The sequence below is a fragment of the Mus musculus genome, chromosome 8 (assembly GCF_000001635.26).
Source record: "Mus musculus strain C57BL/6J chromosome 8, GRCm38.p6 C57BL/6J".
Classification (NCBI taxonomy): Eukaryota; Metazoa; Chordata; class Mammalia; order Rodentia; family Muridae; genus Mus; species Mus musculus.
Window position 1 is genome coordinate 25,269,679 of NC_000074.6, and position 12,476 is coordinate 25,282,154.

At 46.4% G+C, this 12,476-nt stretch overlaps 1 long non-coding RNA gene across 2 annotated transcripts; it reads left to right on the plus strand.

The window, feature by feature from the left end:
- The first annotated feature begins 1,367 nt into the window (after positions 1 to 1,367).
- Positions 1,368 to 9,880, plus strand: Gm39145. Of its 2 annotated transcripts, none has more exons than XR_001778746.1 (3): positions 1,368 to 1,711; positions 4,763 to 4,905; positions 9,823 to 9,880. It is a non-coding gene; the product is annotated as a predicted gene, 39145 (long non-coding RNA). The 2 variants fall into 2 exon arrangements; XR_870259.1 differs by lacking the exon at positions 9,823 to 9,880 and adding an exon at positions 4,436 to 4,559 and having other exon boundaries at positions 4,763 to 6,440.
- The last annotated feature ends 2,596 nt before the right edge of the window (positions 9,881 to 12,476 follow it).

The window sequence follows — 12,476 nt, forward strand, 5'->3', positions numbered from 1 at the left end:
CTCTGGGCTTTCCCACCATCCCTGAAGTCCCAGTGCTACCATTGATTGTTACCATGCGCGCCTCACTTAGCTCAAACACTTGCTCAGGAGGGATGTTGAGGGAGGCAGGGAGCCACCATGATGGGAATGTAGCCCTCATTTAGGGCATTTCTTGACCCTCTGGAATAAATAGCAAGAGGGCCTAGAGCTCTGACACCCATCTGATGTCACTTCAGTCGATGGCTGTGGTGGTTTGAATATGCTTGCCCCGGGAGTGGCACTATTTGAAGGTGTAGCCTTGTTACAGTAGGTGTGTCACTGTGGGCGTGGTCTTTTTTGTTTTTGTTTTCTGAGACAGGGTTTCTCTGTGCAGCCCTGGCTGTCCTGGAACTCACTCTGTAGACCAGGCTGGCCTCAAAACTCAGAAATCTGCCTGCCTCTGCCTCCCAAGTGCTGGGATTAAAGGCGTATGCCACCACTGCTTGGCTTGTGGGCATGGTCTTTAAGACCCTCACCCTAGCTGCCTGGAAGCTGCACATCTTCTCCTAGTGGACTTCAGATGAAGATGTAGAACTCCCAGCTCATCCTGCACCATGCCTGCCTGGATGGTGCCATACTCCCACCTTTATAATAACGGACTGAATCTCTGAATCTGTAAGCCAGTCCCAATTAAATGTTGTCCCTATAAGAGTTGCCTTGGTCATGGTGTCTCTTCACAGAAGTACCTCAGCCTCCTGGCTCCCTCCTTGGCCCCACCCCCACCCCCCGACATCACCACCACCACAGTCATAACCAAGGTTTTGGCATCCTTCAGATGTCCTGGATCCTGCTGATTGCTACTTGGTTTTTGCAACAAGCTGTTCCCTGAACCGCCATTGTCTCTGGTTTCCTTCAGGCCTGCTTAGTTCCTGTCTGTCCCTCTGTATGACCCAGGGCTGCATATGTCTCCCCTCCCCTGACTTTTCTGTCAGTGTTGAATCATCCCTGGTGACCCTGTAAACAGTGACAATCTCTGTTGGAACAGTCACATCAGTTTCTCCACTCCTACCATCCCCCTCCCCACCCACACACCATAGGATCACTGAGGCCCCACTCTCTATAGCCTTAGCTACACAGGCTAAGATTCTCAACAGATGATGATTGGTGGTAGAGACTGGGTCAAGCTTACTACCCTTAGAAAAGAACTCTGAACTCCGAGAGGCCTGTTAAGACTCTACCCATTAGGAAATGACCTAAGTCTATCACTGCCGCAGGAAGACATTTAAACCTACTCACTGTCACGTTCTCCACCGTGTGATCTGTCATGTTACCCTGGGGCAGGGGCTGTACTTATGGGAAGTGCACTTGAAGTCTCAGCCTAGGGGTCAGCTCATGTCTGTCACCAGCTAGCTGTGTGTGGCCATCCAATGTCACAATGAAGTTCTAATCCCCACTTCATTAGGGCAACAAAGAGGCTGAGCAGCTGAGCTCTCACATTCCTTTTTTAGTTATTTATTTATTTATTCATTCATTCCCTTCCTTCCTTCCTTCCTTTTCCCAGTGCTGGGAATAGAACTTCAGGCCTTGTGTATGTTGATTAAGTGCTCCACCACTGAGCTATGATTCCGGCCCTGAGGGTCCTTGTTCTGATATCTTGTGGTTTAGAGTACACAGAGCTATGACTCTACCGGATACATCGTGACATCTACATCAACTTGCTCATCAAAACAAGACCTGTACAGAGACACACTGTGTGAGTACCATCAAAATGATCACAGCAGTGTGATCCGGCGGCTGGAAGATGGTCGGAGAGGATATTTCTACTGACTTTTCAGTCTTTGGGAAGTCCTACTGGGAACTCTGGGCATATAACTCAGCTGGCAAAGGAGCCAGTTTGATCCTCTGCACTGAGTGTGGGGTGATACATGCCCGTAATCCCGGTTTGGAAGGGGACGGGGGAGGGAGGGTATTCATTTTGAAATTCAGATCCTCAGAGTCCCTCTGTGTTACCCATTGACTGAGACTTCAAGGTCAGAAGGAGCTCAGCAAAGAGTTGAGCTATTCTGTGAGAACACTGTAGCAACAGTTGACTGACTGCTTGATGGGACATGGGTGACAAGCCCCAGTGAGCCCTGCAAACTGGATAAGGCTCTGAGCAGGCACTATAGGAAAATTTCTGCTGTCTCATTAACTTCCCCCCTATTATCAGAAACTCACACGCTTGTACAAAGCCAAATTTCTATTTCAAGTATCTATCTATAGCTATATGTCTGTCTGTCTGTCTATGGGACCTTCGTATCTATGGGTTCCATATATAAGGATCCAAACAAATGCTGGTGGTAAGACCATTTTCCATCTCTATGGATCATGTTATGGTCTTTGTGCGTCATAATCTCCTAAACAAGGCAGTCTAACAATTAGACTCAGCATTCGCTCTGTATTAGGGACCTTAAGTGCAGATGATTTGAAGCACATGGAGGGATAAGCATAGACTAGATGCAACCCTGGTCTGAGCATCTGCAGTCTGGCCATCTCTGGGGAAGTCCTAGAAACAATGCCACAGATGCTGGAGATGGCTGCAAACTCAGCCACACGAACCAACAGCATAGAAAGCAGGCTTTCCTTTCCCTGTCACAGACACTCAATCTACCCGAGAGCCCTGTCAACTCCTCCCTCAGACGAAGTCTCATCATCACCCCTCAAAGAAAACAGATCATACCTGGTATTTCATCAGAGCCAAAGCAAGAGGCCTCCAGTGGGCCCAATTTCTGTTCCTGCTTTCAGTCATACAGCAAGCAGAACAACCCACCTTCTGTAGTTTAAACCCCAATGGCTTCCCAGTGTTAGTGTGGGATCCTTCAAACATCCCATGGCAGCTAGACTTGCCTACGCCCTCTAGCCTTGCCTGCCACAATACGCCCAGTTCCTTGATGCTTCTTTGTCTTCAAGAAGGAAATCCTTGTTTTTCCTCTCAGGTCTTTGGGGACCTTAACCAATGGTACAGATTGGTCATATATACCACGCACGTCTCCAGGAACTCAAGCAAACAACAAAAAGACACTAAAAAACTGTTACATAAAATATGTCCTCTGTTCCTAACCATGACAAATTCTTCCTAATGACAAAACTGAAAAGCCTGTGCTCAACACATGTGAGCAAAATAGAACAACTGAATCCAATTATTACTGTGCATGTCTGAGTGTTCTGGGTTTTTGTTAGTGAAACTTGAATAGGAACTTAAACAGAGACATGCATTATTTATAACAAAGTATACATTTATTGTACAGAGATACTTTCAATTAAGAAAAATCACGACTATGGTCACCATCAAGTAATTTACGTTCTATTAAGGTGAGCTATAAGGAAGGGTTTTAAATGCTATTGTCTCAACGTGTACAGAACTTAAGCATATTATTACTTAAAATATAACAACTGTAAATTAGAAGTTAAAATGGTTTTTATGTATGTTTTCAAAAGAAGTTACTTTATTCAAGTGTTCAATATTATTTATTTTTTGTGATTAAAAAATCTTTATTTATTTTAATTTTATAGATATATGTGTTTTGTCTACATGTAATCCTGTGTACAACATGTGCACCTGATGACCACAGGGGCTAGAAGAGGACATCAAAGCTTTTAGATCTGGAGTTATAGAGAGTTGGCCACCATATGGGTGCTGGGTGCTGGGTGCTGGGTGCTGGGTGCTGGACCCAGGTCCTCTGCAGGAGCAGCCAGTCCTCTCCAGACCAACATTTAGACTCTTCATGGGCTGCCTCCAGATTCAAGTGGTGCATCAGCAAAGCCAGGCCCTCTCAGCACTCTACAAACCAATCCGAATCCCTTTCAAAATTATTTATAATTACATAAATTCATATTCAATGTGTGGTGTGAATTTTTATAATGATTATTTGAAAAAACAATTTGAAAATTCAACTAAATTATATTTTAAAACTTGAGGATTCAACTAAATTATATAAAACAGTTCCTTTTTTAAAAAAGGGGATTTATTTATTTTATTTATATGAGTATACTGTAGCTGTCTTCAGACACACCAGACGAGTGCATTGGATTACATTACAGATGGTTGTGAGCCACCATGTGGTTGCTGGGAATTGAACTCTGGACTTTGGAAGAGCAGCAGTCAGTGAGTGCTCTTAACCTCTGAGCCATCTCTCCAGCCCTATAAAACAGTTCTTTTGTGTTTTTGTTGTTTGCTTGTTTGTTTTTCCTAAGAATTGAACCTGGGCCTCATTTATGCTACATATATACTAATTTAAGCTACATCCCTTAATGTCCTCAGCTTTAGTGTTCTGTAACCATCTGGCTCTTGGGGGGCTGTTTGGTTGTTTGGTTGGTTTTGGTTTGGCTTTAGTTTTGGTTTTAGTTTTTCGAGACAGAGTTTCTCTGTGTAGTACTGGAACCTACTTTGTAGACCAGGCTAGCCTCAAGCTCAGACATCTTGCCTCTGCCTCCCCAGTGCCTGGACCAAACGTCTGCATAGACCACCATTACCCAGTTCCAGATGGCCGAGAAGATAAAGGATTGACGTGTTTCAAGTATTCGACCGGTTACAAATTGTTTCAAAACGTTCCTCATTCTGTGTACGTGGCTGCAGATACTCCTTTAACCCCTGGGCATCTGCGGAGCGTGAACAGGGAGGATGGCCAGAACTCCAGGACATCACCCTTTGTTCAGCCCACTGCATAGATGTTATCTGAGAAGGAGCCCTGGGTGCATTAATCTGTTTGTCCTCTTACCCAAGCGCGTCAGCCATGTGACCCTGTGTTTGTCTCAACTTTGGCAGACCACAACCCACAACAGTGACGCATGCGGATGAGGTGGTAGAGAAGCATCTGCCTGGAGTCTGAACAAGATGAGTAAACACCGATGCCTGTGAGCCTCCGAATCCCACGGCCCAGGGTGTGGCCTCTATGGCCTTGGCCAAAGGTAACTCAGTAAGGTCAGCCTCTCCTCTCGCCAAGGACTTCTTTGCTGCCAGACCTTCCGAGCCTACTCAGAACACCTGAGAATGATGCCCACCTCCCCACCCCCAATTGTCTGTATCCTGTGGCTTTCTGTGTGGTTTAAAACAGTCAGCCCACCCTGTATCTCATTAGGGTTTGTTTTGAAGCAGGATCTCAAACTAGAGACCCTTCTGGCTCCCAGCACGAGGTGTCAGGACCACAGGCAGGAGCTACTGTAGACGTGCCAGTGTGTATTATGCACCGCTCGCTCCTACCTTTCTTTACCCGCCACACTTTCTGCCATATTCACAGGGTGTTAGGAGCCTTTTGGCAATGATCAGACACTCGTGACCATAACATTTCAGGGCTGCAAATGACCCAGGCCTTTGTGCTTGCTCACTGCCTACTCCCTCGAGAGGTCCCGAGGACCACTGATGCAGAGGTGCCTCATTAGTCACTGGGAGCCAGTAGACCAGCTGGAACTGAAAACAGACTCTTCCAAGAAAAGCCTGGGTTTTCCCCTTAGGCGTGCTGGGGTGCAGAGGAGGCCCACAGGACCTAGCGACCGCCTTAGCATTCCAGCCCGCTGGACAGGCACGCATTTCTTCCTCAAGAGGGCGCCGGCTGCCTGCGTCTAAGCTGTTGGCAAATGGATTCAGAGGACGGGAGTGACCTCTGGCCCAAGCACAGGGTTTCAAAAGCACCGGGGACATTCCAGCCACATCAAGATTGGGATACCAGTTCCGTAGATCCCATAAGTTCCGTGTTTCTGGACAGTTGAGGACTCTTTGCTTTAGCATCTTTCAGGAAGTTGAGACCTTTTCAGCCTCTGCGCGGTCGGCGTTTTGGACTTAGATGAGGAGGGGATCCTTTTCGGAGGAGCACAGCAGCCTCGCCCTGCACCCCGACAAGGACGTGCCAGGGCTCACCCCGCCTCTCCTTCAACGCTAGGATGGGTGGAGATCCGTCGTCCAGTGATGTAAGGGAGACTCTTGTGGCCCTCAAAAACTCGGAAACCAAGCTGGAAGGCTATTTCTGAGCATACCCCAGACCCAAGACAGAATTCGTGAATGTTCTACACAGGATATCACGATTTCTGTCCTGTAAACTTTTCTTCCAGGGAATTTTTTTTTCTCTTATTTGTTTTATCATCTCCAAATGGTGATCGTTTGAGAATTATGTGGTGTTTATCCTCCTGGCTATAAACTCTAAACCAGTGCAGGGGCTCCACCCCCCACTCCACCCCCCCCAGCCTGCATAGTTCCTATTTCTCAGGAGCCATTTATCTCCCTTTTATTGTTGTTTTCTTCATTGGCTTCCCCCTCAGCCAGACAGGCTTAATAACTGGCAGTCATCACGTACAGCAGAGTGGTGGCAGCCACCCCCGCAAAGGGGACCCAGTCGTTTCCCAGAGCCAGAATGCTCTGTAGCCACGGCCTCTATTGTTTTCTTAGCAGACTCCGGTTTTGTTTCTTGGCTCTCCTTGAATGAAGAAACTCTTAAAACATCATGTGTCTGCCTTGCTTTGTGTAGGAAAGCGCCGTAAACAGGAAGTCTACACACACACACACCCCTCCCAAAATAAAAGTGACCAGGCAATTAGGGCTTCTAGCATGACTTAACCCCCACTGCCCAGGCACCTTGGGGGGAAAGCTGGACTCCATTAATCAGGCCAAAGCACAGCTACAGGGAGGCCTGCCGGCAGCCAGAGAGGAGAGTGGGTGCCAAAGATCTGCCAAGAGAGGAAGAACAATATGGCCCACAGGCCTGCGTGAAAACCATCTCAGCCAAGTTGCAAAGAACGCATGACAATCTTTTGCATTGTCCTAGAGTGGCCTGAGAGGCCTCACTGGGAGCAGAGAGCTCAGTTGCCTAGCATTCCAGCCCTGGCACTTGGCTGCTTCTGCTGTTTTCAGGGCTGATTTGTAGTATGGGTACTGAGACTCCTACTACGTCGCCACACCAGCTTCTGAGAAACTTTATATCCTCAGTCATCAGCCAGTGTTGACTCAGTGTGGTTTCTCCCGGTCCATCCTGCCTAGGATGGAGTCTTACCTAAGTCAGCATCATAGACAACTAAGGAGGCAGGAGACTGGGGGGGTGCAACACCATGATAGAGCATGGTTTAGCATGCTGTGGTCCTGGGTTCCATCCTCAGTTACAAAAATGTAAGGAGGGAGGGAGGAAATAAAGAAACAGGTGGAATGGTACAATGATTTTTGAATTCTTAGGGAGAAGATAGAGAAACAGCGTGCGCCCAAGAAAGAGGTCTAGTGGAGTCTCTCTTCACAAGGAAACTCAGATTGGGCAGGAGCTTTCAACAACAAAGGATGCAGGAGGATAGTGCAATAGTTCTCAAGTCGGAAGGACAAAAAGACATTTTTAGGACAGGTTCTAAGCACACCTGGGAATGCAACACATAGACCATTATGATTCGAAGTGGCTTCCTCTCCCAGGTCGATTCCTCTGGTCCACTTGATTCTGTTCCTGGTTAGACTGCCATAACAAGCCTATGCATAGAAACGGCTGGGTGATGTTCCCAGGGAAAGCTCTCAACCGGACACAGTGGCAGCTTTTTCCTGGACAGGTGGGAGAGGACTCTGGTGTCTGCGGGTGGGAAGCTACAAGGTATCAGCTCAGCTCTTTAGGAAGCTACAATGTATCAGCTCAGCTCTGGCCTGACCCCCTCCGCTAGAGATGCTGCAGGAGCAAGGCTTTCCAACAGGTGGCGCTCTAGCAGTCAGAGCAAAGAGTCAGATGTTGACTAGACACCTGGCCTAAGGCTTCTAGCTAAGCGAAGACTCACCTTCTAGAAGCACTGTTGCTGTCTGTACTCTGGGTTCCCATAAGAACCCAGCTTGTAGGAAGGAGCCGTTGAATGGACACAGGCATCTTTAATCCAGCCTTTGAGTTGCTTCTTCATTTCTCATAAGCCATCCCGGGGGTCTAGAAACCAAACACGAGGATTAGACAATGAGAACACTTACATAGTGGGAACAGGCACACTATGCTAAGATAAGAGAATGCCCCAGGCAAACTCTCCTGTCCCAGATAAACTAATTCTTCCCATTGGCCCCCCTCATTGGCCTGGGCGGGAAGTAACCCCATTACTGGGAATGTTTGTCATCTATCTAGGCTGCAACTGACATAGTGTAACATGTTAAAGCAGGCAAGGTGGGGTTATCCGTTCTGTGCAGCTACACTGTTGTAGCCTAATTTGAAAGATGTCTAAACAGGCAAAGCTGAAATCACAACAGGGCATGAAATCATCCCTTCCTCAAAGCTGAACCTTTGTATAAAGTTATGGCACTTGGTTTGATGGTATCTCCTAGTACTTCTGTGTTTGTTTGGTGCTGGGGATGGAACGCACAGCCTTATTTATTCTAAGCACACACTGAGCTGCACACATTGCTTCTGCCTTTCCACTTTCTATCACCCACCACACCATAAACTCTTTTGAGTAGGAGCTGTAATACACACATGCACACACACACAGACACACACACAGACACACACACAGACACATGCACATGCACACATGCACATACACATTATCTTGTTACTGAATTCTGCAGTAAGGATGATTGCATCGAAGTGAATATAACTGCAATTTGCAATAGGAGTTTATGTGGGGAGCAATCTGGGTAGGCTAGATTTTGGGAGAGGGGGGCTTCCATGGAGATGCAAGAGGCAACCAATATACAACGAGAATACTGCTGTTCTTTTTGGTCTTTCTATTCTTTTTGAAAGTAATGATTAAAGATACCACTTAAGCATTACAAATGTATACCTATTCCTTATAGAAAATATATCAAATGAAAAATATTATAAGCAGAGTATGGTGGCAGGAGCCTGTAATGCCAGCACTTGTGAGACAGGCAGAAGTGGCATGAATCTGAAGCCAGCATGGGCTACACAACAAGACCAATTCTTAAAACATTCAGAAAGGAGGAAAGAAAAATACAAAGAAGAAAATATAATTGCCAGGCAGTTTGATTCCCAGAAGCACACAAAACACAGATCATGAACTATATACTAAGTGCTTCCGAGTCACAGATCAGTAAGAGAAGGAGTCAGGAAGGACTTGTAGATTTGAGATGACCTCTCTAAGTGACATCAGAGCTGGGACCTAAACAATGAACAGAGTTAGATGGGTGAAAAGAAAGAATATAATGTGAAAGTATGTGTTAAAGGGCCTGTCTGTCTGGGTCTGTCTGTCTGTCTCAGTGCTGGGGTGGAAACCCAGCTCCTCATTTATGCTCACCAAGTGCTGTGTCACTGGGACACGCCCTCAGCTCGCAGGATATGTTTTTTAAAAAGGTAATTCATGATTCTTATACAGATGTAACAGGACCATCTGCCAGAGGTTTTATTTAATGCATCAATTTATGAGAAAAACAGTACAATATGATGACTGAGTCGGAGGACAACTGAAAGCACCACACCTCTTGAGGTCCATCACCAAGTGAATATATCATGCCAAGTTAGGTGTTGGAAGGCTGGACGTCCCTCCACCGGACAGAGTTGGGGTATGGGAAACAACAGTTTGTGTTACTCTCAGGTACCAGAAACTCACAGGGTTGAAAATCAGCTCAGGAAATAAATGATGGAGAGGGAGGGACACGTCCAGCACATCAAAATAGCCTCCCATTTCATCTTCCATTTCAAGGCTTGTCCCAGTTTCTCCTGACATGTCTTTGGGAAGAAAATTTTAGTAGAACTCAAAGAATACAAGTGTGTTAACGTATCATGAGCCAGGAAAAGAATGGACTGAGTTGGGCATCATTCACAATTCTGGCTGGCTTTAAAAAAATCTTAATTAATTATTACTATTTATTATTGTTGTTAGTGTATGGAAGGCAGAGGACAACTCCATAGTTTGTACTCCTCCCACCTTTAGGTAGTTCCTGGGTTCGAGCGATGACTGTCAGTCTGGACTTGGGTGGCAAGTGCCTTTATACGGGTAAGCCATCTTGTCGGTCCTGGAGTCTTTTCCTTCCTTCTTTCCTCTAACATCCTCCCTGCCTTCTTTCTTCTTCTTTTGTTTCCCAAGAACCTCTTTAAGGTTCAGAGCAGAACTAAGAAGCCCTGCAGGGATTTCCCACATGCTCTGTGTTCCCAGGCTGCCCTCATCCCCACCAGCGTGGTATGTTTGTGACAACCGATGAGCCCAGATTCATACCCTGATTACCGACAGTCTGGGGCTCATGTGAGGGTTCATTCTTGAGCTTATAGTCCTGTGGGTTTTGACAAATATTTAACAGCACGCATCTGCCAAGCAGTGCCATACAGAACATCCCACTGCCCCAAAATGTTTGCTGTGCTTAGTGTATTCACACCTCTCTTCTTATTTCCTCATTGGACAGCATAGAAAGAGTATTTCTGCTACATGATCAAGCATCTTTTGAAGCATAATGTCCAATCTTTGCACTGTTTCTTTGCAGTAAACACACACCATTGTATATTAACCCATCCCCTATTCTTGTCTATTTAAGCTGTTCCCACTTGAGATTCTTGCGTATCAAGTCTTTGATATCTATATCTATATCTATATCTATATCTATATCTATATCTATATCTATATCTATATCTATATCTATATCTATATCTATATCTATCTATCTATGACATTTCTAAAAGTGGGATGTCCAGGGCAAATATTATTCTAAAAATGTTAACAATTTCTGCTTTCAGGTTAAACAGAGGAAAAAATTCCAAGGTACTAACAGATAGGTCTCTGTGATGAGCCAGCAGGTCATGTGACCAATAGGGGTGAGTGGTGTAAGGCAAGAGCTGGGGGAGACACCCTCACCCTTGCCACTTCCCCTCATCACCAAAGACAGGCAGGAGAGCTGACCCTGCTCTCATAGGCTGTAGCACTTGGGAGAGTGGGCCCTGTACCTTGACTGGGCAGCACAAGAGAGATGCCCTGTTGGCATGGTCACAGGTGAGCAGGCATCAAAAACATGAGAGCAGAACTGCCTCTGCCCTCTGCTGCCTATAGCATTGGAGGAGCTACCTGGGGCAGTGTTGGAGAGGTCACCCTAGTGGTGCGGGTGCAGAAGAGTCAGGGAGCTAAACAGCTCAGCTAGCTCAGATCCAAGGCAGTGGTTTGGCCCACCCCAGTGTCTGTCCCATCTGTGACCTGCTGGAGTATGTAAAGAGGCCTGTGCATAGGTGCAAAGATGCAGGGTCACCATGATACAGGGCAACCATAGGATATCCGAGAGGAGTCCTTGTGAGGTTCCAGTATTGATAGAGTAGCAGAAGTCACAGGCTTCAAACCAGACCAATGCATCACTGCAATGACCATCTACAAGTAAAGGACTGTGGACAAAAGGAAACACTGTGGAACACACAACATGTCACACACTACAGCTTCCACAACAAGAAGTTTTTTTTTTTCCCTTTGGGGGGAGGTCGCAAGGACCAAGGGTGGGTCCGAAGGGATGGGGAGATAAATGGGATTGGGGTGTGTGATATGAAATTCACAAAGAATTGATAAAAAGGTAAACCAAAAAACAAAGCAGAGTTGGGGAGAGCATTGAGTGTCACCTAGTGGAAAATGACTCCAGAGTGTTGAGAGTGTGAGCCTCTGTATGTGTGTGTGTGTGTGTATGTGTGTGTGTGTGTGTGGCTGGCCAGTAAACACCCAGGGATCCACCTGGCTCTGGCTCCTCTACACAGGGATTACAATGGCATTTTTGGTCTTTTTATAATGAGTGCTAGGGATTAAACCGATCCTTATTTGTGCCAGGCTAGTGCAGAACCAACTGAGCTGTCTCCTGGGTTTCCATTCCCTTTAGAGATAGTGCATCAAACTAATCGGAGGAAGAAGACACCTTTGTTTGGGGGCTTCATTCTCTGAGATATCATCTATGAAGCATAGGGATGAAGGGCTGAGTCCCATGGGCCCTGTGGCAGAGACAGAACAGTTACAGCCAGGACAGGGCTGCCTCCTGCATTCAGATGGCACAAAGAGGACTTGGCAAATGGCACACAGAAGAGGAAAGATGGGGAACTGTGTCTAGAAGCCTAGCCAGTTAACAAAGCCCAATTTTGTCACAAGATCAGAAAAGATAAGGAGGGGAAAACATTGTTTTTGCCCAGAAGAAAGTCATGGCGACCTAGTGGAGAACCATTTTGACAGAATCACGGGGTGTGGGGTGGAAGTCAGTGGTGTAGGAGTCAGGAGAGGGAGGCACTGAATGTCCACCACAGCACAGAGGATTTTAGCTGTGAAAGGAAAAGGCAAGCCTAGAAACACTACAAAGGAGATTGTAGGACACCGCTCACAGTCTAACCCAGAAGCTCCTGTCTGCCTCTCCACATCCCTGAGCACATCTCCTCAGCTTATTGTTTTAATCTCAAATCATTTTCTTTTTAAGCTTCAGAGGCTATCATGTAGCATCACATGTCTTAGTCAGGGTTTACTGCTGTGAACAGACACCATGACCAAGGCAACTCTTATAAGGGACGACATTTAATTGGGGCTGGCTTACAGGTTCAGAGGTTCAGTCTATCATCATAAAGGCAGGAACATGGCAGCATCTC